At 33.6% G+C, this 25,989-nt stretch overlaps 1 protein-coding gene and 1 non-coding gene across 2 annotated transcripts in view; one reads left to right on the top strand and one right to left on the bottom strand.

Annotated features, from left to right (window-relative positions):
- LOC122480639 (serine/threonine-protein kinase TNNI3K) overlaps positions 1–25,989 on the top strand; it is a 291,341-nt gene that overhangs the window by 41,686 nt on the left and 223,666 nt on the right. The gene's annotated exons all lie outside the window — the stretch shown is intronic.
- Positions 19,095–19,198, bottom strand: LOC122482290. The gene has a single exon (XR_006297088.1). It is a non-coding gene; the product is annotated as a U6 spliceosomal RNA (small nuclear RNA).

Genomic DNA, 25,989 nt, shown 5'->3' on the forward strand with positions numbered 1-25,989 from the left:
CTCTCTCTCTCCCTCTCTCTCTGCCCCTCCCCACTTGTGCTCATGCATGTGCTCCCTCTCTGTCTCTCTCTCAAGATAAACAAATAAACATTAAAAAATGAATCTACAGGAAGAATTATATGAACAATTCAAAAGTAAAATTGTAAGGAAGGCAGGAAGGGGAAAGAGTCAAAGATCAGAGTGAGTTTGATAATTAGAAACAATTAGAAATGTGATAATTGCATAGCAAAGAATGACAACACAAAATGAGAAGTGTTACGTGTTCACTGGAAATAGAAATCAACGTAGACTGAAAGATTTGGGGAAGGATTTATGAGAGGGGTTTTGAAGTTGGGCTGAACTTTAAGGAGTGGTAAGAACTTGACAGAAAAAAAAAGAGGAATCATGTCCAGAAACTGTAAGAAGAATGAGCTGAACACACTTAGGAGAGAGTGAATGTAATGACAAACAGGTTGTGAAAAGTCCCTTTGGATGTTAGGAATGGACCAGACTAAGGAAACTGAGCATAAAAGTCCAAGGAGTTTCATTCAACTTAGTAAGCATATATTGTAGTTTATGATGTACAACACACATGACTAAATGGATAAGGAGATAAATAAAACAAATAAATCCCTGCTCTTTAAAGACATTTACAGCCAGTAGGATTTTTTTCTGATAGGAAATAAGGAGCCATTGGGACTTTTTGAGCAAGAGAATGATTGGAGTTTTGATAAATAATGTATTGAAGAGGATTTCTCTGAACAAAGAATTTACTATGGATTCCAGAGTGATGATATGATGATTAAACAGAGAGAGATAAAAGATTGAGTAAAGGAATCAATTTGGAGGAGAACTCAATTAGTCCCAACATGTTGATCTGATGACATCCAAAGTTTCAAGTGGAAATGTTCCTTAATCATTTAGAAATATACAACTAGCATTCAATGGAGAAGTTGGGGTTTAATGTAAGGTTTTGAAAATTATATGTGAAGAGGTGATAGTTTAAACCATAATAGCTGAAAGTTGTAAATTGGGTCTAATAGATAGCCAGGACTGAGCCTATCTATAGAGACTTGAGGACTTGCTGCCCCATTGAGGGACAAAGATGCATTGGTCACAGTGGAATGAAGAAAACAAGGATATTGTACTATCACAGTAATTAGGACTATGGAGTCTTTCAGTAAAGGATCCTGGGTATCAAATGGTGTAGAAAGTGCAATGAGAACAATGGGATAAAATACAGATAGCTCTACTTATTATACCAAAAATTTAGATGCTTATTTCACTCCTGTTTTTCACTCTTGGTTAGCAGAGATGGTAGCAGTGGATCAGTGGGAGTTCCCTTTCATTAGTAGCCACTTTCTTTCATTGCCCACCTGTCTCTGTGCAACAATAAGTGATGCTAAGTCTGACAGCCCTCTTTGTCTACACATATCAAATTCAGAACCTCCATTAGTGTCTCAAGTGTGTTTGTCCTCCCATAATTGTGAATTCTATTAAACAATTTTACAATAAAATTTACATTGACTAGGCAGCTGTCTCCTTCAATAATAGAAGAGAACATGTGCTGTGGATTCCTGGACATGCTGATTGCAATTTGAGCACTCAGATTTAGATTTACTGTGCTTTGAAAAACAGGCAAATACTAGTTATCCTGGGTCTCACTACTTCTCCCTGACCTATCCATCTATCAATACATGTACATATGCTGCTTTATGTAAGGCCTAAGATCCTGTCAGCAATTTACAAAAATGAACTAAACCCTCTTCTCCCTTTTAAATCCAAGGGGCACATGAGTCATATGTTCTCTCAACCATGAGAAATGAAAAATATTAGCTAACATTTGTTAGTGCTTTGGTATTCACATGCATTTGTCATTTGGCTCTCCTGTTAGTTACCATTAGATTTAGTTTATTAATAAGGAAACTGAGGATTAGAGTAGTTCAGTGGCTTCCACAGAGCCATTCAGGCAATGAATAAATGAGATGAGTAGGACCCACACCTGATTATCTATTTCAAATCTGTAGTCTTGTATATAGAAGGACAATTATTCCCTTTTGACTCTTGCATGTGTTGCTAAAACAGACTTACACCCATAAGACACAAAAAATATATTCAGAAAATAAAGCATAAACTGAATATTTTACTATTTAAAGCCCAGACGTTGCTACATATACAAATAAATCAATATTAAATTAATTCAAGAATAGCTTTATATGGCACTTAGAATATGGGCACCAGAACCCATGGAGGTATAATGCATATGTGTGAGAATACAACACACACATACACCACACATACACAGACATATCCCCCAAGTGTAAAACACTTTATACTTAGTCAAATAATTCTTTTAAAAGCTGTTACACTATGATACTTCATACAGTAGTTTCTAAAGTTATCAAGAGACAAATCAATTATCTGTAGCTGTAGACAGCTGTTTGAATAGCAAATAGAAAAGCATGTCTGGGATGACACAATATGTAATGTATAGGGGATGGGGAGTGTTTTATTTGTCACAGAAAGTCACAGTTTCATATACACTTTGTGCAGGTGAGAGTATTATTTTTGTAGTTGAATTTATTGTATCCTACCTTATCCTTTCTTCAGATTGTAAACACTTCTCCAAACACTGCTTCAGAAAGCCTTCCTAGTTATTTTGGAATTTATTTCTGATTTCAAGGAAATGCAATTGATGTTGTTCCAGTTCATTCTTAACTAAATCATCTGAATGTTTCAGGAGAGAGTTTTGTTTACCAAGAAGCTTCTAACTCTCTCTAAGTTATTTCTTTTAAAATGGCTTTAGTTTTCTTCCCAAAGGCACAAACAAGTGAATGCTTGGAATTATAAAATGTGCTCTCTCTCTTTCTCTGCCTCTCTCTCTCTCTTAAAGAGATAATGTACTCAGGAGTAGTATAACTAAAAAGTATTAGACCTGTCTACAGTCTTATGAATAGACAGTTGTCCCTTATGAACTTCATTCGGAATTAGAAAAAACAGAACCCTATGTCATTTCACAGTGTGCAACACCATTACCTTGTCTCTGATGTCTCCCAAAATTTTGCAAGCAGAGAGACAAATATTACATGAAGATCATGAGCTACTACAATTCTGGTACAAAAAGCATAGCAAGGGCCAAATATACCAGTTAATGCACATTATTATAAATGATTGTTTAAACATCACCTAGTGAATGCCATTAATGATTGCTATGTATTCTAATTACCATTCGTTGGCATTCACTTTAAAGTTGGTCTGAATAGTCATTTGCAGGTCTGTGATGCCAAAGTTTAATATACCTTCCTATCAAATGGCTAAGTCTGAAACTAAATATTTATTATACAAATAGTCTTTAAAAACTGAGACCTGATTTAGGAACAGTACATCTCCTGTGGCCTTCAAAAGTGGTTTTCTCAGAAGTCAAAACCAGAAGTTCTATGTCCTAATTGCTGAATGCGCTACAGAGCATACTGTTTATTAAAGGCAAGGAGACAGTCTCCTACTGTCTAGGTTTTTGGTCTAGAGACTGAGACAAGATCATAGACCATGCATCATAGTCAGTAATTTTATGGTTTCAGAAGAGGTACCTTGTGTATATATCAATTGTAATATTGATACAAGAGGGCATTAGCTTGAGTGTCATTTTTTTGGGGGGGGGGCATTTGAGTCTTTGCCAAAGGTTCTATTAGCTATCATTAAACATTAAGTATTGCTTTTGGGGTAAGGTAAAAGAGCATAAGCAGGAAAAGCTTTATAGGCTAATAATAATGTAAATGAACTGTTCATCAGCCTGCTACTATGGAAAATGATGAAAGAAACATTACCTGAGAAATTAGATTCATAGATAATTGCTAATCAAATCAACCTGAATGAGAAATCCCTTTGTAACCATTCAGCATTTTGCGTGAATTTACCTCTCTATGCCAAGCCTTCTGTGCACTGAATTTGATTCCAATATCCTAGGTCCTCCATACATTTTTAAAAAGATAGATATAGAGATAACATATATATATATATATATATATATATATATATATATATATATACATATATATATATAACGTTATGCAATGTGTCAGCTAGGCAGAAGTAATTTCTGTGCTAGGTATCTGTGACAGTTGATAAGAAACAGCTGTATATTTTGATGCATGTGCATTTAACCTTCTTTTTCAATGCCATACTCCCTACCAGGAATTTGAATGCTGAGTTATGAATCAAAGCTTCTATAGCTTACTTAAGTCACAGCCCCGGAGTTTCAGAGCTTCTAAGCTCCCTGTGTCCTAAGCAGGCAGGAAATTACTACTCTTCTCCCCCTCAATTAGGAATACATTGGAAGACCAATATTTTCTATCTGATCTTTAAATACAGTAGTAAAGTAGATGGTGAGTACTACCTACTTTCTCTCAGGGATAATTCATTCTGGGATAGTATTTAGGGAGTAGAGGACTTTAAGTATTTTATCTTTTCTGAACATTGTGTGAGTTATTCTCCCTATGGCTGCCTTTTGTGGATCTCAAAAGAACCTTTAGAAAGTTGCTGAGGTTGGACGAGTGAGAATGAGAGGCTAGAGTCCCCATGAGTGACTCTCAACAGTTGCGCTCTGTCACAGCATCTCTCTTCTGAGGTGTCCCTCAAAGACACTCAGCACCTCTGCCTCTTATCCCTTATTCTTGCACAACTGAATATCAGACTAATATAGCTATTATAAAGCAGGGAACTGTTAAGGAAATCCCACAAAGCTTTCTAGAGTTACTCTGAGATGTAATTCAAATACAACCATGGAGCATCTTTAACCTTGATGCCCTTTTACTTTGTTCTGTGCCCTGAAGTAGGCTACTAGCTCCCTTAGTCCTGGGATGAGCAGTCTCATAATTACTGCAGATTTCCACACCTGAGAAAGATCCTACCAGGAGTTGAAGAATCATTTTCATAATACTTTCCTGAAAGGTATTCATCAAGCTCTCCAGGAAACTTGGGGGGAAATTCCGAACTAAATAAGACAAAAGCAATGGATGCAAATCTTTTGTCTAGAACTATCAAAGACATTACTGATAGTGATCAATATGATGCCTCATTCTGTCATTCATACTGTCATTATCTTACTCTTTATTCACAGTGTCATTATCTTCCTGGACTTCCTGCAATAGTATTCTGACTTATAAGGCCTGTCTTCCAATCTTTTACAGTCCTTTTTTATCCTAAATACTCCTGAAATTTTGCCAGGTTCTCTAACATGTGGCTTTGATTGAGTCATTCCTCTGACCAAGAGACTTGCTTATCCCAAAACACACCCAGCAGGAATTAAGTGATAGTGATCCAGTTCTCCTACCTTTTCAGCCATGGGTTTTCATACTTTTCATTTTGCAGCCCATGCTCTAAATTCAGTGAACTGTTATGCATTTATATTCCCTATGCTTTTTATTACACTATAGTCTCTTTATAGTTTGCCTCTCCCACCCATCCTCAAATTTCAGCTAAAATGCCACTTTCATTAAACTGCTGGATTCCCTTAGCTTGAGGTGTTTCCATGTTTCTAACCATGGTACTTTTTCTATACCTTTCTCATAGTATTTAACACTGCCTGTTTTATAAATATGGTTATATTTTACTATTTTATTATATAGTTTTCTTGAGCATAGGAACTGCATGTTAAAATCTCTATATAGCTCTCACAGATTCTAGTATGGTGCTTTTGCATATACTAGTTGTTTTTTTTTTAACTTAGAGCATTTCTTTTTTTTTCTTTATTTCTTTTTAAACTTTTTATTTATTTATTCATTTAAGTAATCTCTACAGCCAACGTGGGGCTAGAACTCATGACCCCAAGATCAAGAGTAGCACGCTCTTCCAACTGAGCCAGCCAGGTGCCCTGAATATAGTAGGTTTTTAATAAATGTTTGTTGAATGACTAAATTAATGATTATGCAAGTGTTTTACAAATCACACAGAATGAGGAAAATGATTTCTCTTCTCCATAAATGCACAAGAGATTATAATGATATCTTTAATAAGGAAAGTAGCTTACAAAATCACAAGCAATTTTCATAAATAGCTTCATACAAATTACTCTTAAAAAAATCTATAAAATGAAGTAAGGGGGAACCTGGATGGCTCAGTCAGTTGAGCATCCGGCTTCGGCTCAGGTCATGATCCCACAGTTTGTGGGTTCAAGCCCCGTGTCGGGCTCTGTGCTGACAGCCCAGAGCCCGGAGCTTGCTTCCAATTCTGTGTCTCCCTCTCTCTCTGCCCCTCCCCTGCTCTCACTCTGTCTCTGTCTCTCAAAAATAAATAAATGTTAAAAAAAAAATTTAAATGAAGTATATAGCCAATACAAACAAAAATAATGATCAAGTTTTGTTTTTAAAATTTTCTCTTTGCCCATTCAATATCTTTTTTTAAAGTTTTTTATTTATTTATTTTACATATTAATATTATATGTGTTAATATTACCTTTATTATTTTAAGTTAAAATTTAAAAATAGTAAAATACACTCTCATTTAAGCTAGAACTCTCTTTTTCTTCTCTTAATATCTATTGGTGGAATTCTGTATGCTCTTATTTTTTTTCAAGTTTTTATTTCAATTCCAGTAAATTTTTATTTAAATTCCAGTTAGTTAACATACAGTGTTAGTTTCAGGTATACAACTTAGTGATTCAACGCTTCCATACAGCACCCAGGGCTCATGACAAGTGCACTCCTATTTAAAACATAATGGAGGAATTTGGACTTAATCTATTAAGTTTGATCTAACAAAAAAAGTAACAGAGTTTAAGTTTATTCTACTCCACAAAAAACAAACCCAACATACCCATAAGGGAGCACGGTTAGTCTTTGAGATCTGCATGTCTCTCTCTGTGACTTGGCCGAAATTTCCTAATCTCCATTCTAATCAGTACTGTTGTCTCCAATCTCACATGTGAATTGTGCTTTCTGACATAAAATCAGTTACTGACTCACAGCAGCCTCAGCACTGATAGCTTGTGATCCATTTATGAACTGTCAAGATAAATAAAGATCTTCAGATTATTTATATCTGCTTTTTTTCCCCAGTAAACTTATACTTAGAGAATTACTATATATCTAATCCCTCTCCAACTTGATTTTATGTCTTTTAGCCTAATTGGTTGCCAAACTGAATATACAACTTTCACATTGATGATGCAAGAAGAGTGGAAATGCGTTGTTCCAATAAGGAACGTGAATTGGTTTAGATGTTGGCACTCCCATCAGCAACTGTGATAACATAAATCCTTGAAATCCAGTCAATAAATTCTGGAACTGTAATATTTTATAGTAAAAACCTTTGAAATTTTTTTAGCACTTCCTTCTTTTTGGCGAGTAACCAAGTCTAAACCCTCATTGGAACTTCTGGAATTGTTGAGATTGTGTCTAATATAGATAGCCAAATCTTTTAAATCAGAGTTTAAATAAAATTTGTAATTGAACAAAACCCAGTACCAGTATATGAATAAACTTATTTTTGTTGTACTGCTGTCAAAATTATGATGAAAACTCTCTGTGTTTTGGGCCTTAATATTTTGTGTGTGTTATGATCCAGCAAACTGACTTCTAGAAATTTATTTTATGGAAATCATAAGAGATTAGATCATAAGGGTGCTCATGTAAAATAAATAAGAAAAACAATCTAAATGCCAAGAAACAAATGTTGATTGAATCAAGATGATACATGGGTACAGGAGGATACTATGCAGTCATTAAACATGGCCTTGCACAAGTGTATACAGTTACAAGATGTAAGGTAGTGGTCCTGTTTTATTCTTTTGCACGTAGCTGTCCAGTTTTTCCAAAATCATTTATTGAAGAGATTGTCTTTTCCCCATTGTGTATTCTTCCCTCCTTTGTCATAGATTAATTGACCATATATTTACAGTTTTTTTCTGGGTTCTCTATCTTATTCCAGAGATCCATATGTCTGTTTTTGTGCCAGTAGCATACTGTTTTGATTACTCTAGCTTTGTGGTATGTTTTGAAATCAGAAAGCATGATATGTCCAGCCTTGTTCTTCTCTCTCAAGATTGCTTGGTTGTTTGGGATCTTTTGTGGTTCCATACAGATTTCAGAATATTTTGTTTTAGTTCTGAGAAAAATGTTGTTGGTATTTTCATAAAGATTTTATTAAATCCATAGATCACTTTGAGCAGTGTGGATAATATCCTTATCCATGAACACAGAATATCTTTTTGTTTATTTGTGTCATCTTCAATTTCTTTCATTAGTGTCTTATAGTTTTCAAAATACAAGTCCTTTTACCTCCTTGGTTAAATTTATTCCTAGGTATTTTATTCTTTTTGATGTGATTGTAAATGGGATTATTTTCTTAATTTCTTTTTCTGATAGCTTGTTAGGATACAGGAAAGCAACTGATTTCTCTATGTTAATTTTGGGTCCTGTGACTTTACTAAATTTGTTTATTTGTTCTAACAGTTTTTGATGGAGTCTATACTGTTTCCTATATATAGTATCATGTCATCTGCAAATAGTGACTTTTATTTCTTCCTTTCCAGTTTGGATGCCTTTTATATCTTTTTCTTGCCTAATTGCTCTGGGTAGGACTTGTAATACTATTTTGAAAGAAAGTGGCATTCTTATCTTGTTTCTGATTTTAGAAGAAAAGTTTTCAGCTTTTCATTATTGACTATGATGTTAGGTGTGGATTTGTCATATATGGCCTATTTTATGTTGAGGTATGTTCCTTCCATAGTGAGTTTCTTGAGAGTTTTTATCATACATAGATGTTGGATTTTGTCAGATGATTTTTCAACATCTGTTGAAATGATCATATGATTTTGATCTTTCTTTTTGTTAGTGTGGTATATCACATTGATTGATTTGCAGATGTTAAGCAATTTTTGCATCCCAGAATAAATCCCACTTGATTATGGTATATGACCCTTTTAATGTATTGTTGAATTTGGTTTGCTATTTTGTTGAGCATTTTTCTATGTTCATCAGGGGTATGGGCCCATAATTTTGTGGTGTCTTTGTCTGGTTTGTTATCAGGGCAATGCTGGCCTCATAAAGCATTCCATCCTCTTTAATTGGAATACTTTAAGATGAATAGGTTCTAACTGCTCTTACCTATCTTATCTTCAAATGTATTTGAGTTACTTTTCCTACTTTTTTAAGAATTTCTTTTAAATTTCTTAAGATGGATACATGGCTTAGCTCATTAATTTTTAGCCTTTTTTCTTAATCACTTACAAGTCTATATATTTTAAACTTCTACTTTGGCTATATTGTCCAAGTTTTGATGTATCATATTTTGTTGATATTCATTTCAAACTACTTTCTTATTCCAGCGTGAATTCTTTTTTGACCCACAAGTTATTTAGAAGTAGGCTTCCAACTTTATAAATTTAGTATTTTTTATTTACCTTTTTCTTAATGATTTTTAAGTTAATTTACACTGTGGTCAGAGAACTATGTCATTGTTTCCCAGTATTTGAAATGTGTTGAGGGTGCCTGGGTGGCTCAGTCAGTTGTGTCCACCTCTTAATTTCTGCTCAGATTGTGATCTCTCAGTTGGTGACATCAAGCCCTGCGTTAGGCTCCGTGCTGACAGTGCAGAGTCTGCTTGGAATTCTCTCTCTTTCTCTCTCTCTCTCCCACCCCTCTTGAGTGCATGCACTCACTGTCTCTCTCAAAATAAATAAATAAATAAATAAATAAATAAATAAACAAACAAATAAATAAATAAACCTCAAAAAAGAAAAGAAATATGTTGAGTGTTGGTATATGGGCCAGTATATGATCAATTTTGTGAAAGTTCTATGTGTTCCTGAAATGAATATGCACTCTGCTATCGTTTGTTAATGTGTGTTGTAAGAGCCAATTAGGTCAAATGTTTATGTCCTTCATATCTTTTATGTATTTTGTGGGTTTCTTGCTTGTTTGTTTTGGCTTATGCTTTCAACTCTGTGTTAAAAATTCTCTACTGTAGATCTGTTTCTTTGTTTTAATTCTGTACATTTTTCCTAATTTATTTTGATACTGTGTTACTAGATATGCACAAATTTAACATGATTATAGTTTCCTGGGAGAATCAATCCTTTCATTACAACAAATTAACCTTCTTTATCTCCAGCAATGTTTTAATTTACCCAAGAAGTCTAATTTTTCTCATATAAGTATAGCAATATATACCTCTCTTGCTTAGAATTTATTGGGCATATATTTTTCTATCCTTTTACTATAAACCTATATAAACCTCTTACTTTACAGGTGTCTCTTATACATAGCATATAATTGGATTTTATTTTATCCTACCCAGAAATTCATTATTTTAATTAATCCATTTGCATTGTATAGAGTTAAATCTACCAACATATTTTGAACTTCCATTTGTTTCATCTTGCTTTGTTTAAAAAATTAAATGTCTGTATATGGATGGCCTATTTCTAGACACTTTATTCTATCCTATTGTTCTGTTTGTTTGCTGCATGTGAAAATCACTCAACTTTCATTACTGAAGCTTTATAACAAATTTTGATATCCAGGGGTATAAATGTGATAATCTTTTTATAATTATTTTTAAATTTTTCTTTGCCATGTTTGGTCTTTTACATCCATTATAAATTTTTTTATTTTCTTAAAGTTTTTATTTATTTATTTTGAGAGAGAGAGAGAGAGAAAGAGAAGGAAAGAGAGAAAGAATCCCCAGCAGGCTCCACACTGTCCACACAGAAGCCGATGCAGGGCTCAAACTCATGAACTGATAGATCATGACCTGTACTGAAGCCAAGTGTCAGACGCTTAACCAACTGAGCCACCCAGGTGCCCTACATCCATTATAAATTTTAAAATCAGATTGTCCATTTGTGTGATATTACAGCTATGGGTCCTTTTTTTGTCATTTATTTACTTTAATATTTATACTTCAATATTTACGTATATTCAAAATATACTTAACCCCTCCAATACCCCTCCAAAAGCCACATTCTATTACCACATCATGCTCAAATTCCAGGATCTCCTCAAGTAAATCAGGTTCAAGTGTGGATGAGAATTCTTAAGTTTGGTGCTTCTACTATGGTTTATCTCAACTGGAATTCCTGTGGAATAGCAACAGGTTGTTTGCCTCCCACACACCCAGCATACAGTGGTAACTAGGCATAGATAATCACAATAGACATATCTATTCAGAGTAGAAGATGGACACACACAGCAGATAACCTCATATTGTTGTCATAGAGACTCAAACATCATAGTATGGTCAGATAGTACAAATAATAATGAATGATTGTAATGAGATGTGAGGGCTCTTGGTCATTTATACAGTTTTGAAGAAGAACATTTTTAGGTAATAAATGGTAATGTGTGTGTATGTTGCATTTAAATATAAATGCACAACTCCTGTTTGATTATTATAATTTTCATCATGCTATATATTCTAATTTCTCGATCATTCAGCTTTGGGAGTTAAATCATGTAAAGTTTTAGAGATAACATGTATCTGGAATAGATCAGGTCCTAGGTATTCAGCGAAATCTTCCCCTACTGTACCTTTCTCTCCTTTTAAATCTTCAAATCATATTATAGTTTTGTACTTATCAAGTTTGGGCAATGAAAACTGAGGCTCTTCTCCCTGCTACTACATAGAACATGCTTCCCTGTATCTTACAGGGGGACACATGAAGGAATAATATTAAGATCAGCAAAATAGTAGACATCTCTTGGTTAATAAAATTCTATAAAATATTTTAGATGTTTTAATTTTAATTCTGAAGGAATGAGAAAGTGTCCATCTTGGCTTATAAAAGAACATCAGTATCTCTTCTAAAAGTGCCATAAATAAGACGGAAACTGGCAGATTTATTGTTGATCTATGTTTAATTTAAATTTGTTTTTAGAATATAGGAAAAGTGGTGAAAGGAAACTGACAGCTTTGAATAGATATATGGTCTAAAACTCTGTACTACATCACTCATTTTAAATTAAGACTTGATATTATTCTTTCTGAAATATATCAGATGTGGAAAGACACAGAGTGTGGTCCTCTGAAAAACGGGAGAGAGGGGGAGAAAAGCAGAAATAAAGTACCTCTTAAATTATTGATTTTGTGAAACATATCAAATTACTTGTCATCATAAATGTGGCAGCCTATAACTTGAAGTGTGTTGACCAGTGATACCCTTAATGTGTTTGGATGCTTACTGGCTTTTGCACCTTTATGGCAGAGCATTAAAGTATATTTTATGTTTAGATAATTTATCAATGTATAGGTGTGTAATCCTATTTATCTTGCTATTTTATCAGGTTGCTAGTGTGAGGCCAATATTTTAATAAGCTATGTATCAAATAAGTAGACTTTAGCAATTTGAAAGGCATTTTTGATACAGTATATTTCTATACTAATAGTATGTCATTGGCCAAACTATTGGGAAGTAAATTATAGCACAGATTAAGCTCCCTCTCTATGAAAATAACTTTTATTGAGTGTTTTCAATATGCCAGTTGTTTTCTAAGCACTTTACATTATCTCTTTATATTCTCATTATAACTCCACAAGATGGGTGATATTATTATCCTCATTTTATAAATGAGGAAACTAAGTCACCCTACTGGGTGTGGGAACATTCAAGGTGGGAAAAATAGTATAAGAAACATCATGGTATATGTGGGGAAAATAAGCAATTCTGTGTAAACCTAACACATTAACAAAGTCCTATATTTCACAGTGTATTAAATAGCCAAATCATATCTCAGCTTTCTATGTGTTTTCTTTTAACAAAACTCATATCTGACCTGAAGCCAATGTTTGTTACTGTTCCTGATTGAAACTTCTTGAGTGGAATTACAGAATTGTCATCTCAGTATTAAAGGTATTAAAGGTGAAGATTAAAGTGCATAAATGATTTGTCAGGGGGCAGAGTGAAAGTCAGGAGAGTTCCTGGAGAAGAACATAGAGCACTGAAATCTTACCCCAAAGCTTTGGTTTTCTAGGTTAGATAAGACCAGCTCCAACTAAGATGTTGGAATAGAATTGAGCATGATTATTTATAAGTCCCATCCTAGTTTCTAGCAGACACCAGTCATGAGGCAACACATCTATTGATTAAAAGTGTAGGTATGCTCTGGAGACCAGAAAATTTAGGTTTAACTGAGTAGGGGTGGGGCGAATACTTTATCTCTAACCCTAAATTTCTTTCTCTCTAACATAATTATAACAGGATTTACTTTTTATGTTGTTGTGAGGAATAAATGTAACTAAAGAGCCTAGAACCATGATTGGTATTGACATATGCAGGTTCTGTTTCTTTTATTCTTTATAAATATGCTGACAATGTGTGATTGTGCATTTCTATGGAAATGTATACAGGAATTCTGTCAAAGATATGACTATAAAATGCACACATATTCCCTTTGTTTTGTTTGACATTTGGGAAGAACATTTAATGTGATATCTACCCTCTTAACAAATTTTGAAGTATACAGTACCGTATTGTTAACTCTAGGCAGTATGTTATACAGAATTTATGTTTCTAGAATTTATTCAACTAGCGTAACTGAAACTTTATACCTATTAAACAGCAACTCCCAATTTCTCCAACCCAACAGCCTCCAGCAGCCACTGTTGTACTCTCTACTTAAAAAATTTGACTATTTTATATACCTCATATGAAAGGACTCATGCAGTATTTGTCTTGTGATGCTTATCTCCTGTAGCATCATGTTCTCTACATTTATGAATGTTGTTGCAAATGGCAGATTTTTTTTATGGCTAAATAATGTTCTGCTGTATATCCATTACCACATTGTCTTTATTTATTTTTCAATGGATTCTTAGTTCGTTTCCATATATTGGCTATTGTAAGTAATGCTGCAATAAACATGGGAGTGCTAATATCTGTTTGAGGTTCTGATTTCAATTATTTTGAAATATCCGGAAGTAGTATTGCTGGATCATTTGGTATTTCCATTTTTAATGTTTTGAGGAATATCTGTAGTGTTTTGCATGACTGCTGTGCCATTTTGTATTCTGCCAACACTGTATAGGGTTCCTATTTTTTCACAACTTCACCAACACTTTTTTTTTTTTAAATAATAGCTATTCTAGGGATACCTGGGTAGCTCAGTTGGTTGATTTCTGCTCAGGTCATGAACTCACCATCACGAGGCTGAGCCCTGCATGGGCCTTGTGCTGAGCATGGAGCCTGCTTAAGCTTCTATCATGCCCTCTCCATCTACCCCTCTCCACTCATGCTTGTGCGTGCTCTCTCTGTCTCTCTCTTTAAAAAACAATAAATAAATAAATAAATAAATAAATAAACAAACAAACAAATAAATAAAGGCTATCCTAACAAATGTGAGGTGACATTTCATTGTGGTTTTTATTTGCATTTCCCTGATAGTTACTGATATTGAGCATATTTTCATATTCATGATGGGTGTGTGTATGTTTTCTTTGGAAAAATGTCTGTCCAAGTCCTTTGCCCATTTTTTAATGGATTGCTTGGGTTTTCTTGTTACTGAGTTGTAGGAGATCCTTATATATTTTGGAAATTAGTCCCTTATCAGCTATATGGTTTACAAATATTTTCTCCTATTCTGTAGGTTGCCTTTTCATTTTTTGAATTGTTTCCTTTGCCATGCAAAAACTTTTTAGTTTGATGTCTCTTTGTCTCTTGTCTCTTTTTGTGATTGCAGTGACAGTAAACGTGTATTTGCGTATGTCCAAATTCATCAAATTGTAACCATTGAGTATGTACAGTTCTTTGTATATAAATTATACCTCAATAAAACTGCTTAAAAATAAAATATGTACACATTTCTCTCTTATCTGTGTTAGTAAGGAGTGATATAAGGAATTAGGAGTAACCTAGATAATTCTAGAAAATGTAAGAACATAAAAGAAATCAATAGCATCAATCACATTAAATGCTCATACAGAGAGGGGGTATAACAGGAGGTGAGTTCAAATTCATAGATCATTTACAAATCCCAGAAAGAGTTGACTGTGGAGAATTAACCCATTGTGTCCTAGGACATGAAACTTTTGGATGACCCTAGTGTGACAGAGCTGCTCACCAAAATCTATATTCTCCTTCCTGGATGTTCAGGAAGACTACATTCCCCACTCTTACTTGTGGTCTGGTTTGACCTCAAACTAAGCACTCAATGAAAGTGAGGTACATAATTTTCAAGTGTGGCCTCCAAAATCTTCACAGCTTTCTCTGCATACACTTTTTTCTTTTCTTGTTGACTGGAATGAAGCCAGCTCTTAGAGGAACCTTGGAAAACATTTGGTGAAAATTGCAGAAACTTCTAAACAACTGTGTGGAAAAAGGCTCCATGCCAACTTGTTTACCTAGTGATTATTAGTAAATGAGCAAGAAATGAACTTCTACTGGGTTTGAAACATAAATTTGTGGATCCACTTATTGCAGCAGTGACTATTACCATATTATACTTATTTATTACAATGATAGGGTAATGGGATATAATGAAAGTTATAGTATATAGAAGTAACATATCAGATATCCATTTCTGTGGGGCTCCACAGGAAGAGGAGGCATGGAGAAAGGATTTGGAAGTGAGAAAGAGATAGAAAACAAGCGGGGACTGTATCTCTGGATAGTTTTTAAGTCAGATCTTCAACTTTGACATTGATTCTCAGGCAGGCTGCAAGTGGTTAGATGCTCTTTGAAAGCCAGATTAGGGTGAAAGCACTGTAGAAGCCTATTGTGGGACTCACAGGAAGCAGAGTCACACAGACATTAGGCATCAGGATGTTTATTGGAACATGCCTTCAGAATCCACACCAAGGGAGAACGGAGGAAGCAGGACTGAGCTGGGGAGAGATTGGACTGTGATGCAGTCTCAGTAAGAGCTCAGTCAATCCAGAGAGAACTCTGAAGCTGGGATGACCTTTGAGAGTTTTCCAAGTTGGAATGAGGAGCCTGGGCCTTTATACTGGCAAAATAACCAGTCGTTAGATTCTAGTGACAGGGCAGCTCTCTTTGGCCAAGGGAGATCTCCAGAGAGGGCAGAGAGCTGAGGGCTGTGCTGTTAGCCCAGCAATACTCCTGGCATCTTGGGTAATACATTCTTCAGACATTAGAAAGCCCTCTTATCTTAAGTGATCAGGACCTACAATTAATTGGCTAATTGAAAAAACATTGGTAAAAGAGAGAACTTGTATTAAAAATACATACCATAGTTGAATATTTTATTTTCATTTTAACATAAATACACATTTATTCGTCACGCTTTATTTTTTTTTAATTTTTTTTAACATTTATTCATTTTTGAGACAGAGAGAGACAGAGCATGAATGGGGGACAGAGAGAGAGGGAGACACAGAATCCGAAACAGGCTCCAGGCTCTGAGCTGTCAGCACAGAGCCCGACGCGGGGCTCGAACTCACGGACCGTGAGATCATGACCTGAGCCGAAACTGGACGCCCAGGTGCCCCAGTTTGTCACACTTTAAATATGAAGCCAAAGCTTTTCTTTACATGCAAGTCCCTAAGTTGGTATTCAGGAAACTCTTGCTTACATAATACTTGTTAATGAATTAGATACAATTTATTGCTTTAGTTTCTTTTGAATAAACAATTTAAAATATAGTAATCGGAATATGAAATACCACTACGTTTTTTTACTACTTTTTTCTACTTATATTTCATTAGTTTTTATTAATACCCCTATAAATTATATACATAAAATAAACAGGAAACTAATATTATCAGTTTGGGAATGAAATATGACTGGTTTTTGGAAAGCACGGGGTTTAAATCAGAGGAGAAATTTTGAAAAGATACCGACAAGCTGCAAATGTTTAAGCAATATGTCACCAAGTCTCGGTTTTGCTGCATTAGAAACAGTTATTTTGGGACTGGCTAAGTGAGATCCCCAGGTAGGTCTTGCTATGCAGATTTTTTTCAGCTTTATTAAGGTATTATTGACAAATAAAATTGTATATATTTAGGTTGTACAACATGATGTTTTGAATGTATATATGCATTGTGTAATGATTACTACAGTCAAGCTAACGAACATATTCATCACCTCTCATAGTTACAATTTTCTTCATGGTAAAAACACTTGAGATCTACCCTCTTAGCAAATTTCAAGTGTATAATACATTATTATTAACTATAGTCATCATACTGTATATTGGGTGCCCAGAATTTATTCATCATCTAACCACAGGTTGTTAGCCCTGAACATCTTCCTATTTCCTCCAACCCTGTAACCAGTACTCCACCCTCTGTTACATTGAGTTCGATTTTTTTTTTTTTTTTTGGAAGTCCACTTGTAAGTGAGATCATGCAGTATTTGTCTTTCTGTGCCTGGTTTAAGTCACTTAGCATAGTGTCTTCTAGGTGCATTCATTTGTCACAAATGGCAGGATTTACTTTTTTAATTTATTTTAATGTTTATTTATTTTTGAGAAAGAGAGAGAGCACAAGCAGGGGAGGGACAGAGAGAGAGGGAGACACAGAATCAAAAGCAGGCTCCAGGCTCTGAGCTGTCAGCAACAGAGCTCAATGCGGGGCTCAAACTCACAGACAGTGAGATCATGACCTGAGCCAAAGTTGGATGCTTAACCTAGTGAGCCACCCAAGGAAAGCCCTTGGATTTCCACTTAAAAAAAAAAAGCCAGATAATATTTCATTACATATGTATGTCATATTTCATATATCTGTTGGTGATCACTTAAGTTGTTCCATATCTTGACCACTGTGAATAATGCTGTAATGAACTCATAGTACAGCTACCAATCTGACATAGTGACTTTATTTTCTTTGGCTATATACTCGTATGTGACATTTTTGGATCATATGGTACTTTTTTTAACTTTATGAGGAAACTCCATACTGTTTTCTGTAATTGCTGTTCCAGTTTACATTCCCACCAATAGCATACAAGTGCTCCCTTTTCTCTACTTCCTCACCAACACTTATTTTTGACTTTTGGTAATAGTCATACTATTACTATGAGGTAGTATCTCATTGTAGTATCTCACTTTGGTTTTGATGTGTGTTTCTCTTATGAGAAATTATGAGTATTAGTGATGTTGAGCATCTTTTATGCACATGTTGTCTATTTGTGTGTCTTCTTTATAAAAAATATCTTTCAGGTCCTTTGCCTATATTTATTTTTTTTTTAATTTTTTTTTCAACGTTTATTTATTTTTGGGACAGAGAGAGACAGAGCATGAACGGGGGAGGGGCAGAGAGAGAGGGAGACACAGAATCAGAAACAGGCTCCAGGCTCTGAGCCATCAGCCCAGAGCCTGACGCGGGCTCGAACTCACAGACCGCGAGATCATGACCTGGCTGAAGTCGGACGCTTAACCGACTGCGCCACCCAGGCGCCCCCTTTGCCTATATTTAAATGGACTTATTTGAATTTTTTGCTGTTTAGTTTTATGAGTTCTTTATGTAATTTGGATATTAATCTCTTGTGAGACATATGTTTTGAAGATATTATCTTCTATTCCATAAGCTGCCTTTTCATTTTGTTCATTGTTTCTTTGGTTATGCAAAAACCTTTAAGTTTCATACTGTCTGCTTCATTTATTTTTGCTTTTGTTATCTGTGCTTTTGGTGTCAAATCCCCCCCTGAAAAAAAAAAAAACTTATTGCCAAGAGCAATGTCAAGGAAGTTTTCCCCTGTGTTTTCTTCTAGGAATTACATGTCTTCATTTAAGGCTTTCATCCATTTTCAGTTAAATGTTACGGGTAGTATGAAATATGCATCCTTTTTCTTTTTCTTTTCTTTTCTTTTTTTTTTTTTTGTATGTGAATATCTAGTTTTCCCAAAATAATTTGTTGAAGAAACTTTCCACATTGTGTATTCTTGGCAACTTTGTCAAAGATTAGTTGAATACATATGCATGGTTTTATTTCTGGGCTTTTTATTCTGTTCCAATGGTCTAAATATCTGTTTTTAAACTAGTACCATAGTGTTTTGATTTTTATCACTTTATAGTATAATTTGAAAGCAACAAGTGTGATGCCTCCAACTTTGTTCTTCTTGCTCAAGATTGCTTTAGCTATCTAGGCTCTTTTTTCTTTTAATTCCACTAGAGTTAACATATAGTGTTATATTACTTTCAGGTGTACAATATAGTGATTCAATAATTAAAAATCTGAAACACTTCACAAATATGCATGTTATTCTTGCACAGGAGCCACACTAGTCTCTGTATCATTCCAATTTTATTCTATGTGCTGCTGAAGTGAGTACTATCTGAGCACTTTTGTGATTTCCATATAAATTGTTTTTTTTTTCTATTTCTGTGTAAAATGCTATTGGAATTTTGATAGGGGTTACATTGAATGTGTGTGCTTTTTTGGGTAGTATGGATATTTTAACAATTTTAATTCTTCCAACCCATGAACAGTGGATATCTTTGCATTTATTTGTATCTTAAGATTTTTGTACAACTAATTTTTGTATGTTGATTTTGTATTGAGCATCTCTATTGATTTATTTATTATTTTTAACAGATTTTGGTGGATCTAGATAAGATCATGTCATCTACAAACAGAGACAATTTTACTTCTTTCTTTCTGATTTGGATGCCTTTTATTTATTTCTTTTTCTTGCTGAATTTCTTTGATGGGACTTCCACTATTATATTGAACAAAATTGGGCATCCTTGTCTTGTTCCTGATCCTAAAAGAAAAACTTTCAGCCCTTCACCATTAAGTATGATGTTAGGTGTAAACTTGTCATATATGGCCTTCATTATGTTGAGGTACATTCCCTCTCTACCTAAATATTAAGATATTTTACCAGGAAGGGATACCAAATTTTGTCAAATGCTTTTTCTACATATACTGATATGATCATATGATTTTATCTTTTATTTTGTTAATGCAGTGTATCACATTCATGGATTTGTGTATGTTGGACCATTCTTGCATATGAGTGACAAATCCCACTTGATCATAGTATATGATTATTTTAACATGCTATTGAATTAGGTTTGATCATATTTTTTTGAGGATTTTTGGCGTGCATATTTATCTGGGATATTAAGCATTAATTTTCTTTTCTTTTAATGTCCTTAACTAGTTTTTGGTATCAGGGTAATGCTGGCCTCATAAAATAGTTTTGGAGTCTTCCCTCTTCTCTTTGAGAAGGACTGGTATTAATTCTTTGAATATTCAGAATTCACCTGTGAAACTATCTGGTCCTGGACTTTTGTTTATTGCGAGGCTTTAATTACTGATTCCATTTCCTTTCTCATTATTGGTCTGTTCTGATTTTCTATTTCTTCAATATTCAGTCTTGGTAGGTTGTATCTTCTTAGGAATTTATTTAATTTGTTGGTATATAATTGTTCATAATAACGTCTCATGATGCTTTGTTTTTCTATGGTATCAGTTGTAATGTTTCTTATTTTATTGTTGACTTTATTTGCATCTTCAAGCTTTTTTTTCATAATTAACCTACCTAAGGATCTACCCATTTTGTTTATCTTTTTTTTAAAACCATCCTTAGTTTCATTGATATTTTCTATTGTTTTTCTCATCTCTATTTCATTTATTTCTCCTCTGATCTGTTGTATTTTCTTCCTTTTGCCAACTATGAGTTTTTTTATTGTTCTTTTTCTAGTTTGAAATATAAACTTAGGATTTTATTTGAGATCTTTCTTTTTTATTAATGTAGACATTTATCATATTAGCCTTCTTAGAACTGCTTTTGCTGCATCCTGTAAGTTTTGCTATGGTATATTTCCACTTTGTTGCTTTCAAGATACTTCCCTTTTGATTTCTTCTTTCACCCTTTGGTTTTGCAGGAATACGTTGTTTTATTTCCAAATTTTGTGATTCTCTTTTTAGTTTTACTCCAGTTTCTATTTTCATACTATTTTGATCAGAATAGATGTGTGATATGATTTCTATACTGTGACCTAACATCTGATTTACATTGTGACCTAACATATGATTTTTCTTACAGAATGTTCCATTGTGCTTGAGGTGAATATATTGTGTTGCTATTGGATGGCATGTTCTGTGCATGTCAGTTAGCTCCATTTGGTCTAAAACATATTTCACGTACAATATTTCCTTATTGATTTTTGGTCTGGATGATCCATTCATTGTTGAAAGTGGAGTATTAAAGTCCTTTATTATTATTGAATTTCTGTCAAATTTTCCCTTAAGAGCTGTTAACATTTGCTTTATATATTTAGATGCTCCAATATTGGGTGCATATGTATTCATAATTATTTTATTCTCTTGATGAATTAATACTTTTATCATTATATAATGATCTCCTTTGTTTCTTGTTACAGGTTTGACATGAAGTCTATTTTGTCTGGTATAAGTATAGCTACCCCTGCTTGTCCTTGCTTTCCATTTGCACGGAATACCTTTTTCCATCTCTTCACTTTCAGCCTATGTGTGAGTCTACTAATAGGCAGCATATACTTGTGTCTTGCTTATTTTTTTGATTAAGACTTAATTTCTTAGAGCAGTTTTAGATTTACAACAGAGTTAAGAGAAAAGTACAGAAATTTCCTATACACCCTCTGCCCCCCACAGATGCATATCCTCCCACATTATCAACATAATTCATCAGACTAGTACACTTTTTACAAAGAATGAACCTACATTGGCACATCATAAATCACCTAAAGTCTATAATTTACCTTAGGATTCACTTGTGGTGGTGTACATTATTTGGGGGTGGACAAATGTTTAATGATGTCCATCTTTACATCATATAGAGTATCTTCCCTGACCTAAAAATCCTGTGTTCTGCCTATTTGTCTCTTTCCCACTCCCCACCCTTGACAATCACCAGTCTTTTAATTTTCTGTATCGTTTTGCCTTTTCCAGAATGTCATATATTTGGAACTGTACAGTTTGTATCTTTTCAAGACCTTCCTTCACTTTGTAATATGCATTTCAGGTTCCTCTTTGTCTTTTCATGGCTTGATAGATCAATTTCTAGCAGTGAATGATATTCCAGTGTCTGGATGTAGTAGAGTTCATTTATTATTTACCTACTGGAGGACATCTTAGTCACTTCTAAGTTTGGCAATTATGAATAAATCTACTATAAACATCTGTGTGCCAGTTTTTGTGTGGGCATAAGTTTTCACTTCCTTAAGGTAAATAGTAAGGAGTATGATTGCTGAATCATATAGTAAGAATGTGTTTAGTTTTGTAAGAAACTGCCCAACTATCTTCCAAAATTACTATGCCATTTTGTATCCCCATCAACAATGTCTGAGAGATCCTGTTGTTCCACATTCTCACCAGAGTTTGGTGGTGGATTTTGGCCATTCTAATAGATGTATATTGGTATCTCATTGTTGTTTTAATTTACATTTCCTTGGTGACATATGATGTGAAGCATCTTATATATATATATCTTATATATATGATATATATATGATATACATATATATTATATATATCTTATATATATGATATATACATATAATCTATTATATATATATCTTATATATATGATATATACATATAATATATGTATATTATATGTATATATATAATATATACATATATTATATATATCTTATATATGATATATACATATATATTATATATATATATCTTATATATATGATATATACATATAATATATATATATATGATATATATCTTATATATATGATATATATCTTATATATGTATCTTTTATATATATTTTTTATATATATTTATATATATATATTTATTTATATATATATTTTATATATATTTATATATATATATTTTATATATATATCTTATATATATATCTTTTATATATAAAAGATATATATATAAGATATATATCATATATATAAGATATATATCATATATATATATTATATGTATATATCTTCTTTGGTGATGTGCTTATTAAGGTCTTTGGCCCATTTTTTTAATCAATTTTTCACTTTCTTATTGTTGGGTTCTAAGAGTTCTCCTGTATTTTGAATAAAAGTCCTTTATCAGATTTGTCTTTTGCGGACATTCTCTCCCAGTCTGTAGATTGTCTTCTAATTTTCTTGATATTGCCTTTCATAGAACAGAAGTTTTTCATTTTTTTTAAAATTTTTTTTTCAACGTTTTTTATTTATTTTTGGGACAGAAAGAAACAGAGCATGAACGGGGGAGGGGCAGAGAGAGAGGGAGACACAGAATCGGAAACAGGCTCCAGGCTCCGAGCCATCAGCCCAGAACCTGACGTGGGGCTCGAACTCACGGACTGCGAGATCGTGACCTGGCTGAAGTTGGACGCTTAACCGACTGCGCCACCCAGGCGCCCCAGAAGTTTTTCATTTTAATGAAGTTCAGCTCACCAATTATCTCTTTCATAAATCATGTCTTCAGTGTTGTATATAAAAAGGAACCACTATATTCAAGTTCATCTAGGTTTGTTCCTAGGTTATCTTAGGTCATAGATCCATTTTGAATTAATTTTGTGAGGGCTGTAAGGTTTGTATCTAGATTCATTTTCATTTGCATGTGGATGTCCATTTGTTCCAGAACCATTTGTTGAAAAGACATCTTTGCTCCATAGTATTGCCTTTGCCCTTTCGTCAAATATCCGTTGACTGTATTCATGTCTGTATATTTTTGGTCTCCCTTTTCTGTTCTGTTGATCTACTTATGTACTCTTTTGTTAATACCACTATCTTGATTACTGTAGTTTTATAGAAACTATTGAAGTCTTTAGTAGCATCAATTTTCTAACTTTAGTAGCATCAATTTTCTAACTTTTCTTCAATATTGTGTTGGCTATCACAGTAGCCTATCTATATAAACTTCAAAATCAGTCTGTAAATATCCATAAAATAACTTTCTGGGATTTTGATGGGGATTGCATTGAATCTATAGAACAAGTAGGGAAAAACTGATATCTTAACATATTTAGTCTTCTTACTTGAACCTGAAATATCTATTTATTTAGTTTTTTTTTATTTTGTCTATCAGTATTTTGTAGTTTTCCTCATATAGATCTTGTATATGTTTTGTTAGATTTATACTTAAGTATTTTATGTTAATGTAAATGATACTGTGTTTTTTCATTTCAAATTTTACTTGTTCATTTTTGGTATATAAGAAAGCAACTGACTTTTGTACCTTGTAACCTTGTACCTTGCAACCTGGCATAATTGCTGATTAATTTTAGGAATTTTTTGTTGATTCTTTCAGAATTTCCACTTGGATAATAATGTCATCTGTAAACATAGCTTTATAGATATATAGCTTCCTTACCAATCTGTACACTTTTATTTCTTTTCTTACCTTATTGCATTAGCAAGGAGTTCCCATACAATATTGACAGGCATAATGAGAGAGGACATTGTTGCCTTGTAACGAATCTTAGTGGGAAAGCTTTGATTTTTCTCATCATTCATATGATGTTAGCTGTAGATATTTTGTGGATAGTCTTTATCAAGTTGAGAAAGTTTTCCTCTATTGCAATTTTCTAAGACTTTTTGTTTTGAATGAGTACTGGATTTTGTTAAATGCTTTTTTACATCTATTGATATGAAGTGGTTTTTCTTTTTTATTCTGTTGATGTGATGGATTACAGTAATTGGTTTTCAAATTTTGAGCCAGGTTTGCATATCTAGAATAAATACCACTTGGTTGTAGTGTATAGTTATTTTTATGTGTTTTTTATTTATTTTCCTATTTTTTGTTGAGGATTTTCATATCTATCAGAGATATTGGTCTATAATTTTCTTTTTTTGTAATGTGTTTGGTTTTAGTATTAGGGTAACGCTGGATTCATAGAATGAGTTAGGATCTATTCCCTTTCCCTCTTTTGTTTGAAAGAAATTGTAGAGAACTGGTATAATTCCTTCCTTAAATTTTAATAGAATTCACCAGTGAACCCATCTGAATCTGATGATTTCTGTTTGGGAAGTTTATTAAGCTGTTACTCAAATTCTTTAATAGATATAAGCCTATTCAGATCATCTGTTTTTTTCTTGTTTATGTTTTGGTAGATTATGTCTTTTAAACAATTTTTGTTGTTGTTGTTGTTGTTGTTTTATTTTTTTTTTCCAGCACTCGGAATATATCCTCCTGCTCTGTCCTGGTCTGCAAGGTTTCTGCTGAGAAAGTTACTGGTAGTCATATGGAGGTTCCCTTGTATGAGATGGGATGAATTTCTTTTCTCTTGCTGCTTTCAGAATTCTCTGATTTTTTTTTTCAGTTTTGACAGTTTTATTGTGATGTGTTTTTATCAAGTCTTCTTCTGTGGCATCGGTTTGAGGGCCACTGAGCTCCCTGTACCTAGATATCAGTATCTCTCCTCAGATTTGGGAAAGTTTTTTGGCAAAGGTTTCTTTTAAATTACCTTTCTGCCCCTTCTCTCTGTCTCTCTGTTTCTCTCTCTCTCTCCTTTTCTTTTTTTCCTTTTGGGTTCCCATAATGTGTGCTTTTCTTTCTGATGGTGTTCCATAAATCCCATAGACTTTCTTCCCTCTGTTTCATTCATTTATCTTTTTTTTTCTAATTCGGTAATTTCAAATAATTTTTTTTTCATATTCACAGATTCTTCTACTTGACTTAATCTGCTGTGGATGCTATGTATTGTATTTTTCATTTCATTCATTGTATTCTCCAGCTCCAGAACTTCTCTTTGGTTCTTTTTTATAATTTCTATCTCCTTTTGAAACTTCTAACTTTGTTCATATATTGTTTTTCCTGATTTTGTTGAGTTGTCTATGTTCTCTTGTAGCTTGCTGAGGTCCTTAAAACAATTTTTTGAATTCTTTGTCAATTCATAGATCTCTATTTCTTTATAGTAATCACTGGAAAGTCATTGTGTTCCTTTGATTGTTTCATGTTTCCTTGATTTTTTTGTTTCTTGTAGCCTTGCATTATGTGTGCACATTTGACAGAGCAGTCACTTCTAGAATTTATGAAGTGCTTTAAGTAGAGAAAGACCTTCATCCACAGGTGAGCACAAGGGTGCCAGCTGGGTGTAGTGTGGCAGTTCCATCTCTGAGGAGGGCTTAGGAAAGTATTCTTCTTGTAGCTCTGTCAGCTAAG

This window comes from Prionailurus bengalensis, chromosome C1, assembly GCF_016509475.1.
Source record: "Prionailurus bengalensis isolate Pbe53 chromosome C1, Fcat_Pben_1.1_paternal_pri, whole genome shotgun sequence".
In the NCBI taxonomy this organism is placed as follows: domain Eukaryota; kingdom Metazoa; phylum Chordata; class Mammalia; order Carnivora; family Felidae; genus Prionailurus; species Prionailurus bengalensis.